Genomic DNA, 13,068 nt, shown 5'->3' with positions numbered 1-13,068 from the left:
GTGGGGCAGTGTGGGGCAGGGTATGGGGCAGTGTGGGTCCCATGGGGCACTGTGGGTCCCATGGGGCAGCGTGGGGCACGGTGTGGGGCAGTGTGGGGCAGGGTGGGGGTCCCATGGGGCAGTGTGGGTCCCATGGGGCAGCGTGGGGCACGGTGTGGGGCAGTGTGGGGCAGGGTGGGGGTCCCATGGGGCAGGGTGTGGGTCCCATGGGGCAGTGTGGGTCCCATGGGGCAGCGTGGGGCACGGTGTGGGGCAGTGTGGGTCCCATGGGGCAGTGTGGGTCCCGTGGGGCAGCGTGGGGCACGGTGTGGGGCAGTGTGGGGCAGGGTGGGGGTCCCATGGGGCAGGGTGTGGGTTCCGTGGGGCAGTGTGGGTCCCATGGAGCGGTGTGGGGCAGGGTGTGGGGCAGTGTGGGTCCCGTGGGGCAGGGTGTGGGGCAGGGTGTGGGGCAGGGTGTGGGGCAGGTACCTGGTGGCGGGCAGCCAGGGGCGGGGGGGGCAGGCGGCCCAGGCCCCGCCGCAGCCCAGGCTCCCCACGGCGAAGGGGTCCCGTCCGGCCCGGCCCCCCAGCGGCTCCACGGCGCGATGCATCCAGCCTGCCCCACGGCACGTCAGCCCCACGGCCCTGCCCCACAGATACCCCCCGCCCCACAGACACCCCCTGCCCCATAGATACCCCCCGCCCCACAGATACCCCCCGCCCCACAGACACCCCCTGCCCCATAGATACCCCCCGCCCCATAGATAACCCCCTGCCCCACAGACACCCCCTGCCCCATAGATACCCCCCGCCCCATAGATAACCCCCTGCCCCACAGACACCCCCTGCCCCATAGATACCCCCCGCCCCACAGACACCCCCTGCCCCACAGATACCCCCCGCCCCATAGATAACCCCTGCCTCAGAGACACCCCCTGCCCCATGGGCACCCCGCGCCCCATAGATACACCCTGCCTGCCCCATAGATACTCCTCTGCCCCATAGATATCCCCTGCCCCATAGATACCCACCACCCCATAGATACCCCCTGCCCCATAGATACCCCCACCCACCCCATAGATACCCCCCTGCCCCATAGATACCCCCCGCCTGCCCCATAGATGCCACCCAGCCCCCGAACCAGCCCCCGAGCCCCCCCCAGCCCCCCCGCCCCTCCCCCCCTCGCCCCTCCCCCACTCACCCCTCCTGGGGCGCCCGAGGCCTGGGTCCCCCCGGGCCCCCCCCGCGGGGGGCGGGGGAGGGGCAGCCCCGGGGGGGGGGAGGGGGCGGCTGCTGGGCTGGGGCGGCCCCTCCCTCACTGCCGCATACACCTGGGGGAGGGGCACGGAGGAGTGGTTAGGGGGCAGCTATGGGGCAGCTATGGGGCGGCTATGGGGCAGCTATGGGGCACTGGGGCAGCCATGGGGCAGCCATGGGGCGGTTATGGGGCAGCTATGGGGCGGCTATGGGGCAGTGGGGCAATCATAGGGCAGTTATGAGGCAGTTATGGGGCAGCTATGGGGCAGGGGGCGGTTATGGGGCACAGGGGGCAGTTATGGGGCAGTTATGGGGCACTGGGGGGCAGCTATGGGGCACAGGGGGCAGTTATGGGGCAGCTATGGGGCAGAGGGGCAGTTATGGGGCGGCTATGGGGCACAGGGGGCAGTTATGGGGCAGCTATGGGGCAGAGGGGCAGTTATGGGGCAGCTGTGGGGCACAGAAGGGCAGTTATGGGGCAGCTGTGGGGCAGCCATAGGGCAGTTATGGGGCGGGGGGGGAGGGGCAGCGGGGGGGGAGGGGAGGGGAAGCAGGAACGATGTGGGGCGGAAGTGGGCGGGGCATCCGAATGACGTGCACCACGTGGGCGGGGCGGGGGAGGGGGGCAGGACAGAGACCCCGCCCCCCCCGCGGCTCGGCCCCGCCCCCCGCCCAGGCCCCGCCCCCCCTCGCCGAGGCCCCGCCCCCTCACCTATCCGGTGACGCTCTCCAGGAATCCGGCCAATCACAGGGCGCCCCTCGCCTGGCAGCCAATCATCTTTCCCATCCGTCTTCTAGCTCGGCCTGCCGGGGGACCAATGGGAAGGAGGGGCTCAGGCCGGTGCTGGCCAATGAGGAGGGGGGGAGGCGGGGCCCCGCCCCCTTTGGGGCAGGGGTGGGGGTGGGGGAACCGCTGGGGGGCAGAGGGGGCACTTGGGGGGCACTTGGGGGGCACTTGGGGGGCACTTGGGGGGCAGGAGGCACTGGGGGGGCACTTGGGGGGCACTTGGGGGGCAGTTAGGGGGCAGGTGTGGGGCAGGAGGCGCCGGGGGGGCAGTTGGGGGGCAGATGGGGCACTTGGGGGGCAGGAGGCACTTGGGGGGCAGATATGGGGCAGATGGGGGATAGTTGGGGGGCAGGAGGCCCCGGGGGGGGCAGGTGGGGGGACAGAGGGGGGCACTTGGGGGGCACTTGGGGGGCAGGAGGCCCCAGAGGGGCAGTTGGGGGGCAGGTGGGGGGCAGGTGGGGGGCAGGTGGGGGGCAGGAGGCCCTGGGGGGGGGCAGCTGGGGATCAGTTGGGGGGCAGGAGGCCCCGGGGGGGGCAGATGTGGGGCAGTTGGGGGGCAGATGGGGGGCAGGAGGCACTTGGGGGGGGAGATGGGGGATAGTTGGGGGGCAGGAAGCCCTGGGGGGGCAGTTGGGGGGCAGATGTGGGGCAGGAGGCCCCGGGGGGGGCAGTTGGGGATCACTTGGGGGGCAGGAGGCACTTGGGGGGCAGCTGTGGGGCAGGAGGCCCCGCTATGGGGCAGGGGCGTGTGGGTCGCGGCCGCCCCCACGGGGGAATTTCGGGGCCACCCCATGACGTGGGGGGGGGGGGGGGGACACAGGCGGCCGTGGGGCGGCCGTGGGGCAGCCGTGGGGCAGCCGTGGGGCGGCCGTGGGGCGGGGGCGGCCGAGGGAAACCCCCCGGCGCCCACGGCGAGCGGGAAGGCGCCGGCTGACGGGAAGGGGGGGCGTCATCATGGCCGCCCCACGGCCGCCCCACGGCCGCCCCACACCCCCGCCCCGCCGCAGGGAAACAACACCCGACCCACGTCACCGTGACGCGCGCCACGCGCGTGTGACATCACACCCGGCCACCCCCCACCCCCACCCCGGGTCACGGCGTTGCGCCAACCCCTCGCGTGACATCATCACACGCGTGTCGCCCCGGCCCCGCCCCCGCGAGGGTTACACGCGCCACCCCGCCGCGCGTGCGACGGTGACGGGCGCGACCCACGGCCGCGCAGAACCGCCCGGACGCGGCACCGCGGCCCCCGACGCCGTGGCGCAGGCGCGACCCACAGCCGCACACGCGTGACCCACAGCCGCACACGCGTGACCCACAACCGCACTGTGCCCCACAGCCGCACACGCGTGACCCACAGCCGCCGGCGCGCGACCCACAGCCGCACACGCGTGCCCCACAACTGCACTGTGCCCCACAGCCGCACACGCGTGACCCACAGCCGCACACGCGTGACCCACAACTACACTGTGCCCCACAGCCGCACACGCGTGACCCACAGCCGCACACGCGTGACCCACAACTACACTGTGCCCCACAGCCGCACACGCGTGACCCACAACCGCACACGCGTGACCTACAGCCGCACACGCGTGACCCACAGCCGCACACGCGTGACCCACAGCCGCACTGTGCCCCACAACCGCACACGCGTGACCCTACAGCCGCACTGTGTGCCCCACAACCGCACACGCGCGACCCTACAACCGCACACGCGCGACCCTACAACCGCTCTACGCGCCCCACAGCCGCACACGCGTGACCCACAGCCGCACACGCGTGCCCCACAGCCGCACACGCGTGACCCACAACTGCACACGTGTGCCCCACAGCCGCACTGTGCCCCACAGCCGCACACGCGTGACCCAGGGCCACGCACCAGCGCCGTCGCACACGCGACCCCCCCGCCCCACGACCCCCTCCCGCGTGACCCCCGCCCCACAACCCCCGCCCCGTGACCCCCGCCCCGTGACCCCCGCCCCACGACCCCCGCCCCGTGACCCCCGCCCCGTGACCCCCGCCCCACGACCCCCGCCCCACGACCCCCGCCCCGTGACCCCCGCCCCACGACCCCCGCCCCACGACCCCCGCCCCGTGACCCCCGCCCCGTGACCCCCGCCCCACGACCCCCGCCCCGTGACCCCCGCCCCGTGACCCCCGGCCTGGCGCGTCGCCGCGGGGCCCTTACCCTCGGCCGCGTCGGGCCGCGTGCGCCGTGGCTGCCGCCCGGGCCGGCTCTGCCGGTGTCCCCGTCACCGCGTGGCGGCCGGGTGACACGGGGTGAGTCACCGCCGCGGCGGCCCCGCGTGGGTTCCGTGTGTGTCCCCCCCCCCTCCCCCCCCTTTCCTTCCCGGCGAGGTGACGGTGACGTCAGCCGGACGCCCGTGACGTCGCGCGGTGGCGGGGCGGGGGGGAATCCCGGGGTGGGGACGCGGCGGGGGGGGGGCGGGGGACACGGGGGGGACACGGGGGGACACGGGGGGACACGGGGGGACACATAAGGCCACGGGCAGATGGAGGGCACGCGGGGACACGGGGACATGGGGACACGTGGGGACACACAGGGACGTGGGGACACGTGGGGACACGGGGGGACATGGGACAGGCGTGGGGACGTGGGGACACGGGGGGCACAGACAGGCGTGGGGACACGGGGGGACACGGGGACAGGGGGACATGGGGACACGGGGACACAGGGAGGGCGTGTGGGGACACGTGGGGACACGGGGGGACATGGGACAGGCGTGGGGACATGGGGACACGAGGGGACACGGGGACAGGGGGACATGGGGACACGGGGACACAGGGAGGGCGTGTGGGGACACATGGGGACACGGGGGGACATGGGACAGGCGTGGAGACGTGGGGACACGTGGGGACACGTGGGGACACGGGGGGCACAGACAAACGTGGGGACACGGGGGGGCACAGGGTGACACGGGGACACGGGGAGGGCACACGGGGACACGGACACGTGGGGACACGGGGACACGGGGACAGAGGGACATGGACACGCACGGGAGGCACGGGGACACGGGGGGGCGTGGGGACATGGGGACATGTGGGGACACGCAGGGACGTGGGGACACGGGGACACACGGGGACATAGGACATGCAGGGACACGCAAGGACACGGGGACACGGGGGGACACGGGGGGACACGGGGACACGGGGACACAGGGAGGGCCCACGGGGACACGTGGGGACACGGGGGGACATGGGGACACGGACACGTGTGGGGACACGGGGACATGGACACGCACGGGAGGCACGGGGACACGGGGACACGGGGGGACACAGACACGCGTGGGGACATGGGGGACACGGGGACACACGGGGACATGGGGACATGGGGGGACATGGGGACATGGGGGGGACAGGGGGTGACAGGGGGACAGGGGGACACGGGGACAGGGGGACACGGGGACCCCCGGGGTGACGCGGGACGGGCGACCCAACACGCGTGGGGTCCCGCGTGACCCCCCCCCCGCGCGTGGCACAGGCCCCCGCGGGGGGAAACTGAGGCACGGGGAGCGTGGGGCGGCCGTGGGGCGGCCGTGGGGCGGCCGTGGGGCTGGGGGTGCTGCTGTGGGGCGGCCGTGGGGCGGGGGGTGCTGCCGTGGGGCGGCCGTGGGGCGGCCGTGGGGCGAGGGGTGCTGCCGTGGGGCGGCCGTGGGGCGGGGGGTGCTGCCGTGGGGCGGCCGTGGGGCGGCCGTGGGGCGGGGGGTGCTGCCGTGGGGCGGCCGTGGGGCGGGGGGTGCTGCCGTGGGGCGGCCGTGGGGCGGCCGTGGGGCTGGGGGTGCTGCTGTGGGGCGGCCGTGGGGCGGCCGTGGGGCGGGGGGTGCTGCCGTGGGGCGGCCGTGGGGCGGCCGTGGGGCTGGGGGTGCTGCTGTGGGGCGGCCGTGGGGCGGGGGGTGCTGCCGTGGGGCAGCCGTGGGGCGGCCGTGGGGCGGGGGGTGCTGCCGTGGGGCGGCCGTGGGGCTGGGGGTGCTGCCATGGGGCAGCCGTGGGGCAGTGGGTGCTGCTGTGGGGTGGCCGTGGGGCGGCCGTGGGGCGGGGGGTGCTGCTATGGGGTGGCCGTGGGGCAGGGGGTGCCACTGTGGGGCAGTGCCTGTGCTCACCGGGCAGCCGTGGGGCAGCCGTGGGGTGAGTGTGGGGCAGCCATGGGGCAGGCAGTGGGGCAGGCCATGGGGCAGCCGTGGGTCAGGCCATGGGGCGGCCATGGGGCGGCCATGAGGCGGCTGTGGGGTGGCCATGAGGTGGCTGTGGGGCAGCCGTGGGGCGGCCGTGGGGCAGCCGTGGGTCAGGCCATGGGGCAGCCGTGGGGCAGCCGTGGGTCAGGCCGTGGGGCAGCCGTGGGGCAGCTGTGGGGCGGCTGTGGGGCGGCCGTGGGGCAGGTGTGGGGCAGCCGTGGGGCAGCCGTGGGGCGGCTGTGGGTCAGGCCGTGGGGCAGGTGTGGGGCAGCCGTGGGGCAGCCGTGGGGCAGCCGTGGGGCGGCTGTGGGGCGGCTGTGGGGCGGCTGTGGGTCAGGCCGTGGGGCAGCCGTGGGGCAGCCGTGGGTCGGGCCAGGCCGTTGACTCATTGGTTCCGGTGACGCGGAGGAGCCACCCCCGGGGGGGGAGGGGCGGGTGACGCCGTCAGGGTGACGCGGGGGGGGGGGCGGGCAGAGGGCGGGGGCGGCGCACGGGCACCGCGTGGGGGAACGGCTGCGGCGCGGCGGCGGCTGGGACACGCGTGTGACGGGTCCTCGGCGTGTGACACGCGTGTGACGCTGTCAGAGCGGTGTGACACGCGTGTGACCCTGTCCACGGCGTGTGACACGCGTGTGACGCTGTCAGAGCGGTGTGACACGCGTGTGACGCTGTCAGGCGGCTGTGACACGCGTGTGACCCTGTCCTCTGCGTGTGACACGCGTGTGACGCTGTCAGGCGGCTGTGACACGCGTGTGACCCTGTCCTCTGCGTGTGACACGCGTGTGACGCTGTCAGAGCGGTGTGACACGCGTGTGACCCTGTCCTCTGCGTGTGACACGCGTGTGACGCTGTCAGAGCGGTGTGACACGCGTGTGACCCTGTCCTCGGCGTGTGACACGCGTGTGACGCTGTCAGAGCGGTGTGACACGCGTGTGACCCTGTCCTCGGCGTGTGACACGCGTGTGACGCTGTCAGGCGGCTGGGACACGCGTGTGACGCTGTCCTCGGCGTGTGACACGCGTGTGACGCTGTCAGAGCGGTGTGACACGCGTGTGACCCTGTCCTCTGCGTGTGACACGCGTGTGACCCTGTCCTCTGCGTGTGACACGCGTGTGACGCTGTCCGGCGGTCGTGACACGCGTGTGACCCTGTCCTCTGCGTGTGACACGCGTGTGACGCTGTCAGGTGGCTGTGACACGCGTGTGACCCTGTCCTCTGCGTGTGACACGCGTGTGACGCTGTCCTCGGCGTGTGACACGCGTGTGACGCTGTCAGGCGGCTGTGACACGCGTGTGACCCTGTCCTCTGCGTGTGACACGCGTGTGACGCTGTCAGAGCGGTGTGACACGCGTGTGACCCTGTCCTCTGCGTGTGACACGCGTGTGACGCTGTCAGAGCGGTGTGACACGCGTGTGACCCTGTCCTCGGCGTGTGACACGCGTGTGACGCTGTCAGAGCGGTGTGACACGCGTGTGACCCTGTCCTCTGCGTGTGACACGCGTGTGACGCTGTCAGGCGGCTGTGACACGCGTGTGACACACACGTGACCATGTCCTCAGGGTGTGACGCGAGTGTAATGCTATCATACGGGTGTGACACGCGTGTGACCGTGTCCTCTGCGTGTGACACGCGTGTGACACTGTCAGACAGCTGTGACACGCGTGTGACCGTGTCCTCTGCGTGTGACGCGGGTGTGACGCTGTCATACAGGTGTAGCACACGTGTGTGACACGTGTGTAACGCTGTCAGAGGGGTGTAACATGAGCGGGACGCTATCGTACAGGTGTAACACGTGTGTAACACGTGTGTAACATCATCCTCTGTGTGTAACACGCGTGCAACACCGTCACAGGGGTGTAGCACACGCGTGTAACCGGGCCCTCTGCGTGTAACGCGGGCGTGACGCTGTCCCGTGCCGGCGACACGTGTGTGACACGTAACGCTGTCCCGCCTGTGACACGCGTGTAACGCGCTTACGGGTGTAACGCCGCGGGTAGAACGGCGCCCTGGGTAACGCGGGCGCAACAGCCCTACGTAACACACGTGTCACGGTGTCATGCGGGTGTAGCACGCGTGTGCGACGCCCTTGCGTGTGTAACACGCGTGTACCGCGTCTGTAACGCCGTCAGCCATGTGTAACACCGGCACCCACACGTGCACAACGCCTGTTTACACGCGTGTGCACCGCGCACCTGGGCACAAGCACCCCCGCGTGCCTGTTGTAGCACACGTGTACAGCCTAACGTGGGTACAAGTACCCCCGTGTGCGTGGTGTAATGCCGGTTGTAACACGCGTGTACACCCTGACATGGGCACACGGGCGCAAGTACACCCGTACGCGTGTTCTAACGCCTGTTTGCACGTGTGTACAGCCGGACACGTGCGCACAAGTACACCCCTGCGTGTTGTAACACGCGCGTGCACACCCTGACATGGGCACACAGGCGCAAGTACCCCCGCGTGCGCGGTGTAGCGCCTGTTTACACGCGTGCACACCCTGACATGGGCACACGGGCGCAAGTACCCCCGCGTGCGCGGTGTAGCGCCTGTTTACACGCGTGCACACCCTGACATGGGCACACGGGCGCAAGTACCCCCGCGTGCGCGGTGTAGCGCCTGTTTACACGCGTGCACACCCTGACACGGGCACACGGGCGCAAGTACCCCCGCGTGCGCGGTGTAGCGCCTGTTTACACGCGTGCACACCCTGACACGGGCACACGGGCGCAAGTACCCCCGCGTGCGCGGTGTAGCGCCTGTTTACACGCGTGCACACCCTGACACGGGCACACGGGCGCAAGTACCCCCGCGTGCGCGGTGTAGCGCCTGTTTACACGCGTGCACACCCTGACACGGGCACACGGGCGCAAGTACCCCCGCGTGCGCGGTGTAGCGCCTGTTTACACGCGTGCACACCCTGACATGGGCACACGGGCGCAAGTACCCCCGCGTGCGCGGTGTAGCGCCTGTTTACACGCGTGCACACCCTGACGCGCGCGCACAACTCCACCCGCGCGCCTCGTTCCACGCGTGCACACCCTGACGCGCGCCTCGTACCACGCGTGCACACCCCGACGCGGGGACGGGGGCGCCGGGAGCCCGCGCGGGCGCTGCAGCGCCTGTTGTTCCACGCGTGTGCGCCCCGACACGCGTGCACGGGCGGGAGGGGGCGGGAGGGGGTGGGGCGCGAGGGGGCGGGGCACTCACGTGTCAGCGGGTCCGGCGCCGGTGCGGGGGAGGGGCTACGCGCCAGCCATGGCCTGGATCTGCGGGGGGACACACGCGGTTACTGGGAGGCACTGGGAGGCACTGGGGACCCCCTCCCTCCCCTCTCAGTCCCATACTGGGACCAGTAAAGCAGGAGCCCAGTATGAACTGGGGGTGCTGCTCCCAGTGCCCCCAGTGTGGCCAGTATTGGTGCTCCCAGTACGGCCGTCAGCTATCACTCATGCTCCCAGTATCCCCAGTATGACCAGCGCCTGCCCTTCCCAGCTCCCAGTACGGCCATTACCCACCACTTCCATTCCCAGTGCTCCCAGTACCTGTCACACACACTCCCAGTATTCCCAGTATGACCAAGACCTGCCAGTCCCAGCTCCCAGTACAGCCATTGTCAGTCACTTCCATCCCCAGTACTCCCAGTATGTCCAGTATTGGCACTCCCAGCTCCCAGTATGGCCATCACATGCCACTTCCATTCCCAGTACCTGTCACTCACACTCCCAGTACCCCCAGTATGACCAGTACCGGCACCCCTAGCTCCCAGTACAACCGTTAGCTGTCACTCACACTCCCAGTATGACCAGTACCTGCCATTCCCAGCTCCCAGTACAACCGTGAGCTGTCGCTTCTGCTCCCAGTACCCCCAGTATGTGTCACGCGCACTCCCAGTACCCCCAGTACGACCAGTATCTGCTGTTCCCAGCTCCCAGTGCAGCCAACAGCTGTCCCTCCCAGTCCTCCCAGTACACCCATGACCCCTCGCTCCCAGTACACCCAGTTCTCCCAATACCTGTCCCTCTCTGCTCCCATTTCCCAGTATACCCAGTAGCTCCCAGTAAGACCGTTACCCATCATTCCTAGGCCCCAGTGTTCCCAGTATACCAACACCTGTCACTCCCAGTCTACCCAGTATCTCTCACGCATAGCTCCAGTAACACCATTACCCGCCGGTTCCCCGCTCCCAGTACTCCCAGTATAGGCCTTAGACAGCACTCCCATTTCCCAGTATGCCCAGTACACGACACTCCCAACTCTCAGCATACCCAGCAGCTGTCATTTCCAGCTCCCAGTAACACCAGTAACTGTCATTCCTGGCTCCCAGTAAGACCTGGCATTCCCAGTACGACCAGTATAGCCTTTACACAGCACTCCCAGTATACACGACACCTTCCGCTCCTACTCCCAGTGCTCCCAGTATCCCCCACAGCGGTCACTCCCAGTTCCCAGTAAGACCATTAGTTACGACTCCCAGTATAGCTCTTACGCAGCACCCTGGGCTCCCAGTACTCCCAGTACACCTGCTACACAGCACTCCCGCCTCCCAGTATAGCCCTTACATGGCACCCCCAGCTCCCAGTACTCCCAGTACAGCTCTTAGATGGCACTCCTGGCTCCCAGTACTCCCAGTACAGCTCTTAGATGGCACTCCTGGCTCCCAGTACAGCCTTTACATGGCGATGCCCGCTACCAGTACTCCCAGTATACCTCTTAGACAGCACTCTGTGCTCCCAGTACACTTGCTACACAGCACTCCCAGTACAGCTCCTACATGGCACCCCCAGCTCCCAGTACTCCCAGTATAGCCCTTACACTGCACTTCTGCCTCCCAGTATAGCCCTTACATGGCAATGCCAGGCCCCAGTACTCCCAGTATAGCTCTCATAGATGGCACTCATGGCTCCCAGTATAGCCCTTATGTAGCAATACCAGCTCCCAGTACTCCCAGTATGGCTCTTACACTGCCCTCCCTACTCCCAGTACAGGTCTTACCTGGCACCCCCAGCTCCCAGTACTCCCAGTACACCTCTTACACGGCACTCCCAGTACTCCCGGCTCCCAGTACGGCTCTTACACTGCACCCCCAGCTCCCAGTACTCCCAGTATAGCCCTTACACTGCACTCCTGGCTCCCAGTATAGCCCTTACATGGTGCCCCTGGCTCCCAGTACTCCCAGTATACCTCTACGATGGCACTCTGAGCTCCCAGCACTCCCAGTACAGCTCTTACCTGGCACCCCTAGGTCCCAGTTTTCCCAGTACAGCCCTTACACAGCACCCCCAGCTCCCAGTACTCCCAGTATACCTCTTAGATAACATTCCTGGCTCCCAGCACAGCTCTTACTGGGAGGCAGGAGTGCAGTGTATTCCCAGTATAGCCTTTACATGACACCCCCAGCTCCCAGTACTCCCAGTATAGCCTTTACATGACACCCCCAGCTCCCAGTATTCCCAGTATAGCCTTTACATGACACCCCCAGCTCCCAGTACTCCCACTACAGCTCTCACATGGCACCCCCAGCTCCCAGTACAGCCCTTACCTGACACCCCCAGCTCCCAGTACTCCCAGTATAGCCCTTACCTGACACCCCAGCTCCCAGTACTGCCAGTACAGCTCTCACACGGCACCCCCAGCTCCCAGTACTCCCAGTAGAGCCTTTACCTGAACACCCTCAGTTCCCAGTACTCCCACTACAGCTCTCACACGGCACCCCCAGCTCCCAGTACTCCCAGTAGAGCCCTTGCCTACCACCCCCAGCTCCCAGTACTCCCAGTAGAGCCCTTGCCTACCACCCCCAGCTCCCAGTACAGCTCTCACACGGCACCCCCATCTCCCAGTACTCCCAGTAGAGCCTTTACCTGAACACCCTCAGCTCCCAGTACTCCCACTACAGCTCTCACATGGCACCCCCAGCTCCCAGTACTCCCACTACAGCTCTCACATGGCACTCCCAGCTCCCAGTACTCCCAGTAGAGCCCTTGCCTACCACCCCCAGCTCCCAGTACAGCTCTCACATGGCACCCCCAGCTCCCAGTACTCCCAGTATAGCCTTTACCTGAACATCCTCAGCTCCCAGTACTCCCAGTATAGCCCTTACCTACCACCCCCAGCTCCCAGTATTCCCAGTACAGCTCTCACACGGCACCCCCAGCTCCCAGTACTCCCAGTATAGCCTTTACCTGAACACCCTCAGCTCCCAGTACTCCCACTACACCTCTCACACAGCACCTCCAGCTCCCAGTACTCCCAGTACAGCCCTTACCTACCACCCCCAGCTCCCAGTATTCCCAGTACAGCTCTCACACGGCACCCCCAGCTCCCGGTACTCCCAGTAGAGCTCTTAACTACCACCCCCAGCTCCCAGTACTCCCAGTAGAGCTCTTACCCACCACCCCCAGCTCCCAGTACTCCCAGTATAGCCATTACCTACCACTCCCAGCTCCCAGTATACCTCTTAGACAGCCCTCTGGGCTCCCAGCGAAGCCTTCACCCGCCTCTCCCAACCCCCAGTACTCCCAGTATGGCCAGTCCCTGCCCTCCCAGTGCTCCCGCACCCGCCTTATCAGGGCGCCGCACCCAGCCCAGCCCAGGGCACCCGGGTCGGCCCCGGCGGGGGTGGGGGGGACGGGGCTGGGGGTGGGGGGACCCCGGCGCTGACGCAAGAACCGGTGATGAAACAGCCCCGGGGGGGGGGGGGGAGGGGGGGCTGAGCCCTGGCAAACTCGCTGCACCCTGGGGGGGGTGGGGGGTGCGGGGCCAGGGCCCCCCTTTCCCAGTGTCACCCACTCGGGAGGGAACCCCCCAAACCGGACCCTGATGTACCCCAAAATCACAGCCCCCCCCGACACCCCC

The 13,068-nt window shown here is 68.7% G+C and overlaps 1 long non-coding RNA gene across 1 annotated transcript; it reads right to left on the bottom strand.

Moving 5' to 3' along the window:
• Nucleotides 1–274: 274 nt before the first annotated feature.
• LOC309604384 lies at nucleotides 275–9,494 on the bottom strand. Its single transcript, XR_014230883.1, has 4 exons — nucleotides 9,424–9,494; nucleotides 1,949–2,040; nucleotides 1,181–1,310; nucleotides 275–595 (listed from the first exon to the last, which is right to left on the bottom strand). It is a non-coding gene; the product is annotated as an uncharacterized lncRNA (long non-coding RNA).
• Nucleotides 9,495–13,068: the final 3,574 nt, after the last annotated feature.

This window comes from Platalea leucorodia, assembly GCF_965183815.1.
Source record: "Platalea leucorodia genome assembly, contig: HAP1_HAP1_SCAFFOLD_726, whole genome shotgun sequence".
In the NCBI taxonomy this organism is placed as follows: domain Eukaryota; kingdom Metazoa; phylum Chordata; class Aves; order Pelecaniformes; family Threskiornithidae; genus Platalea; species Platalea leucorodia.
Note: the sequence above shows the minus strand (reverse complement) of the source record. Positions and strands in the feature narration are given on the sequence as shown.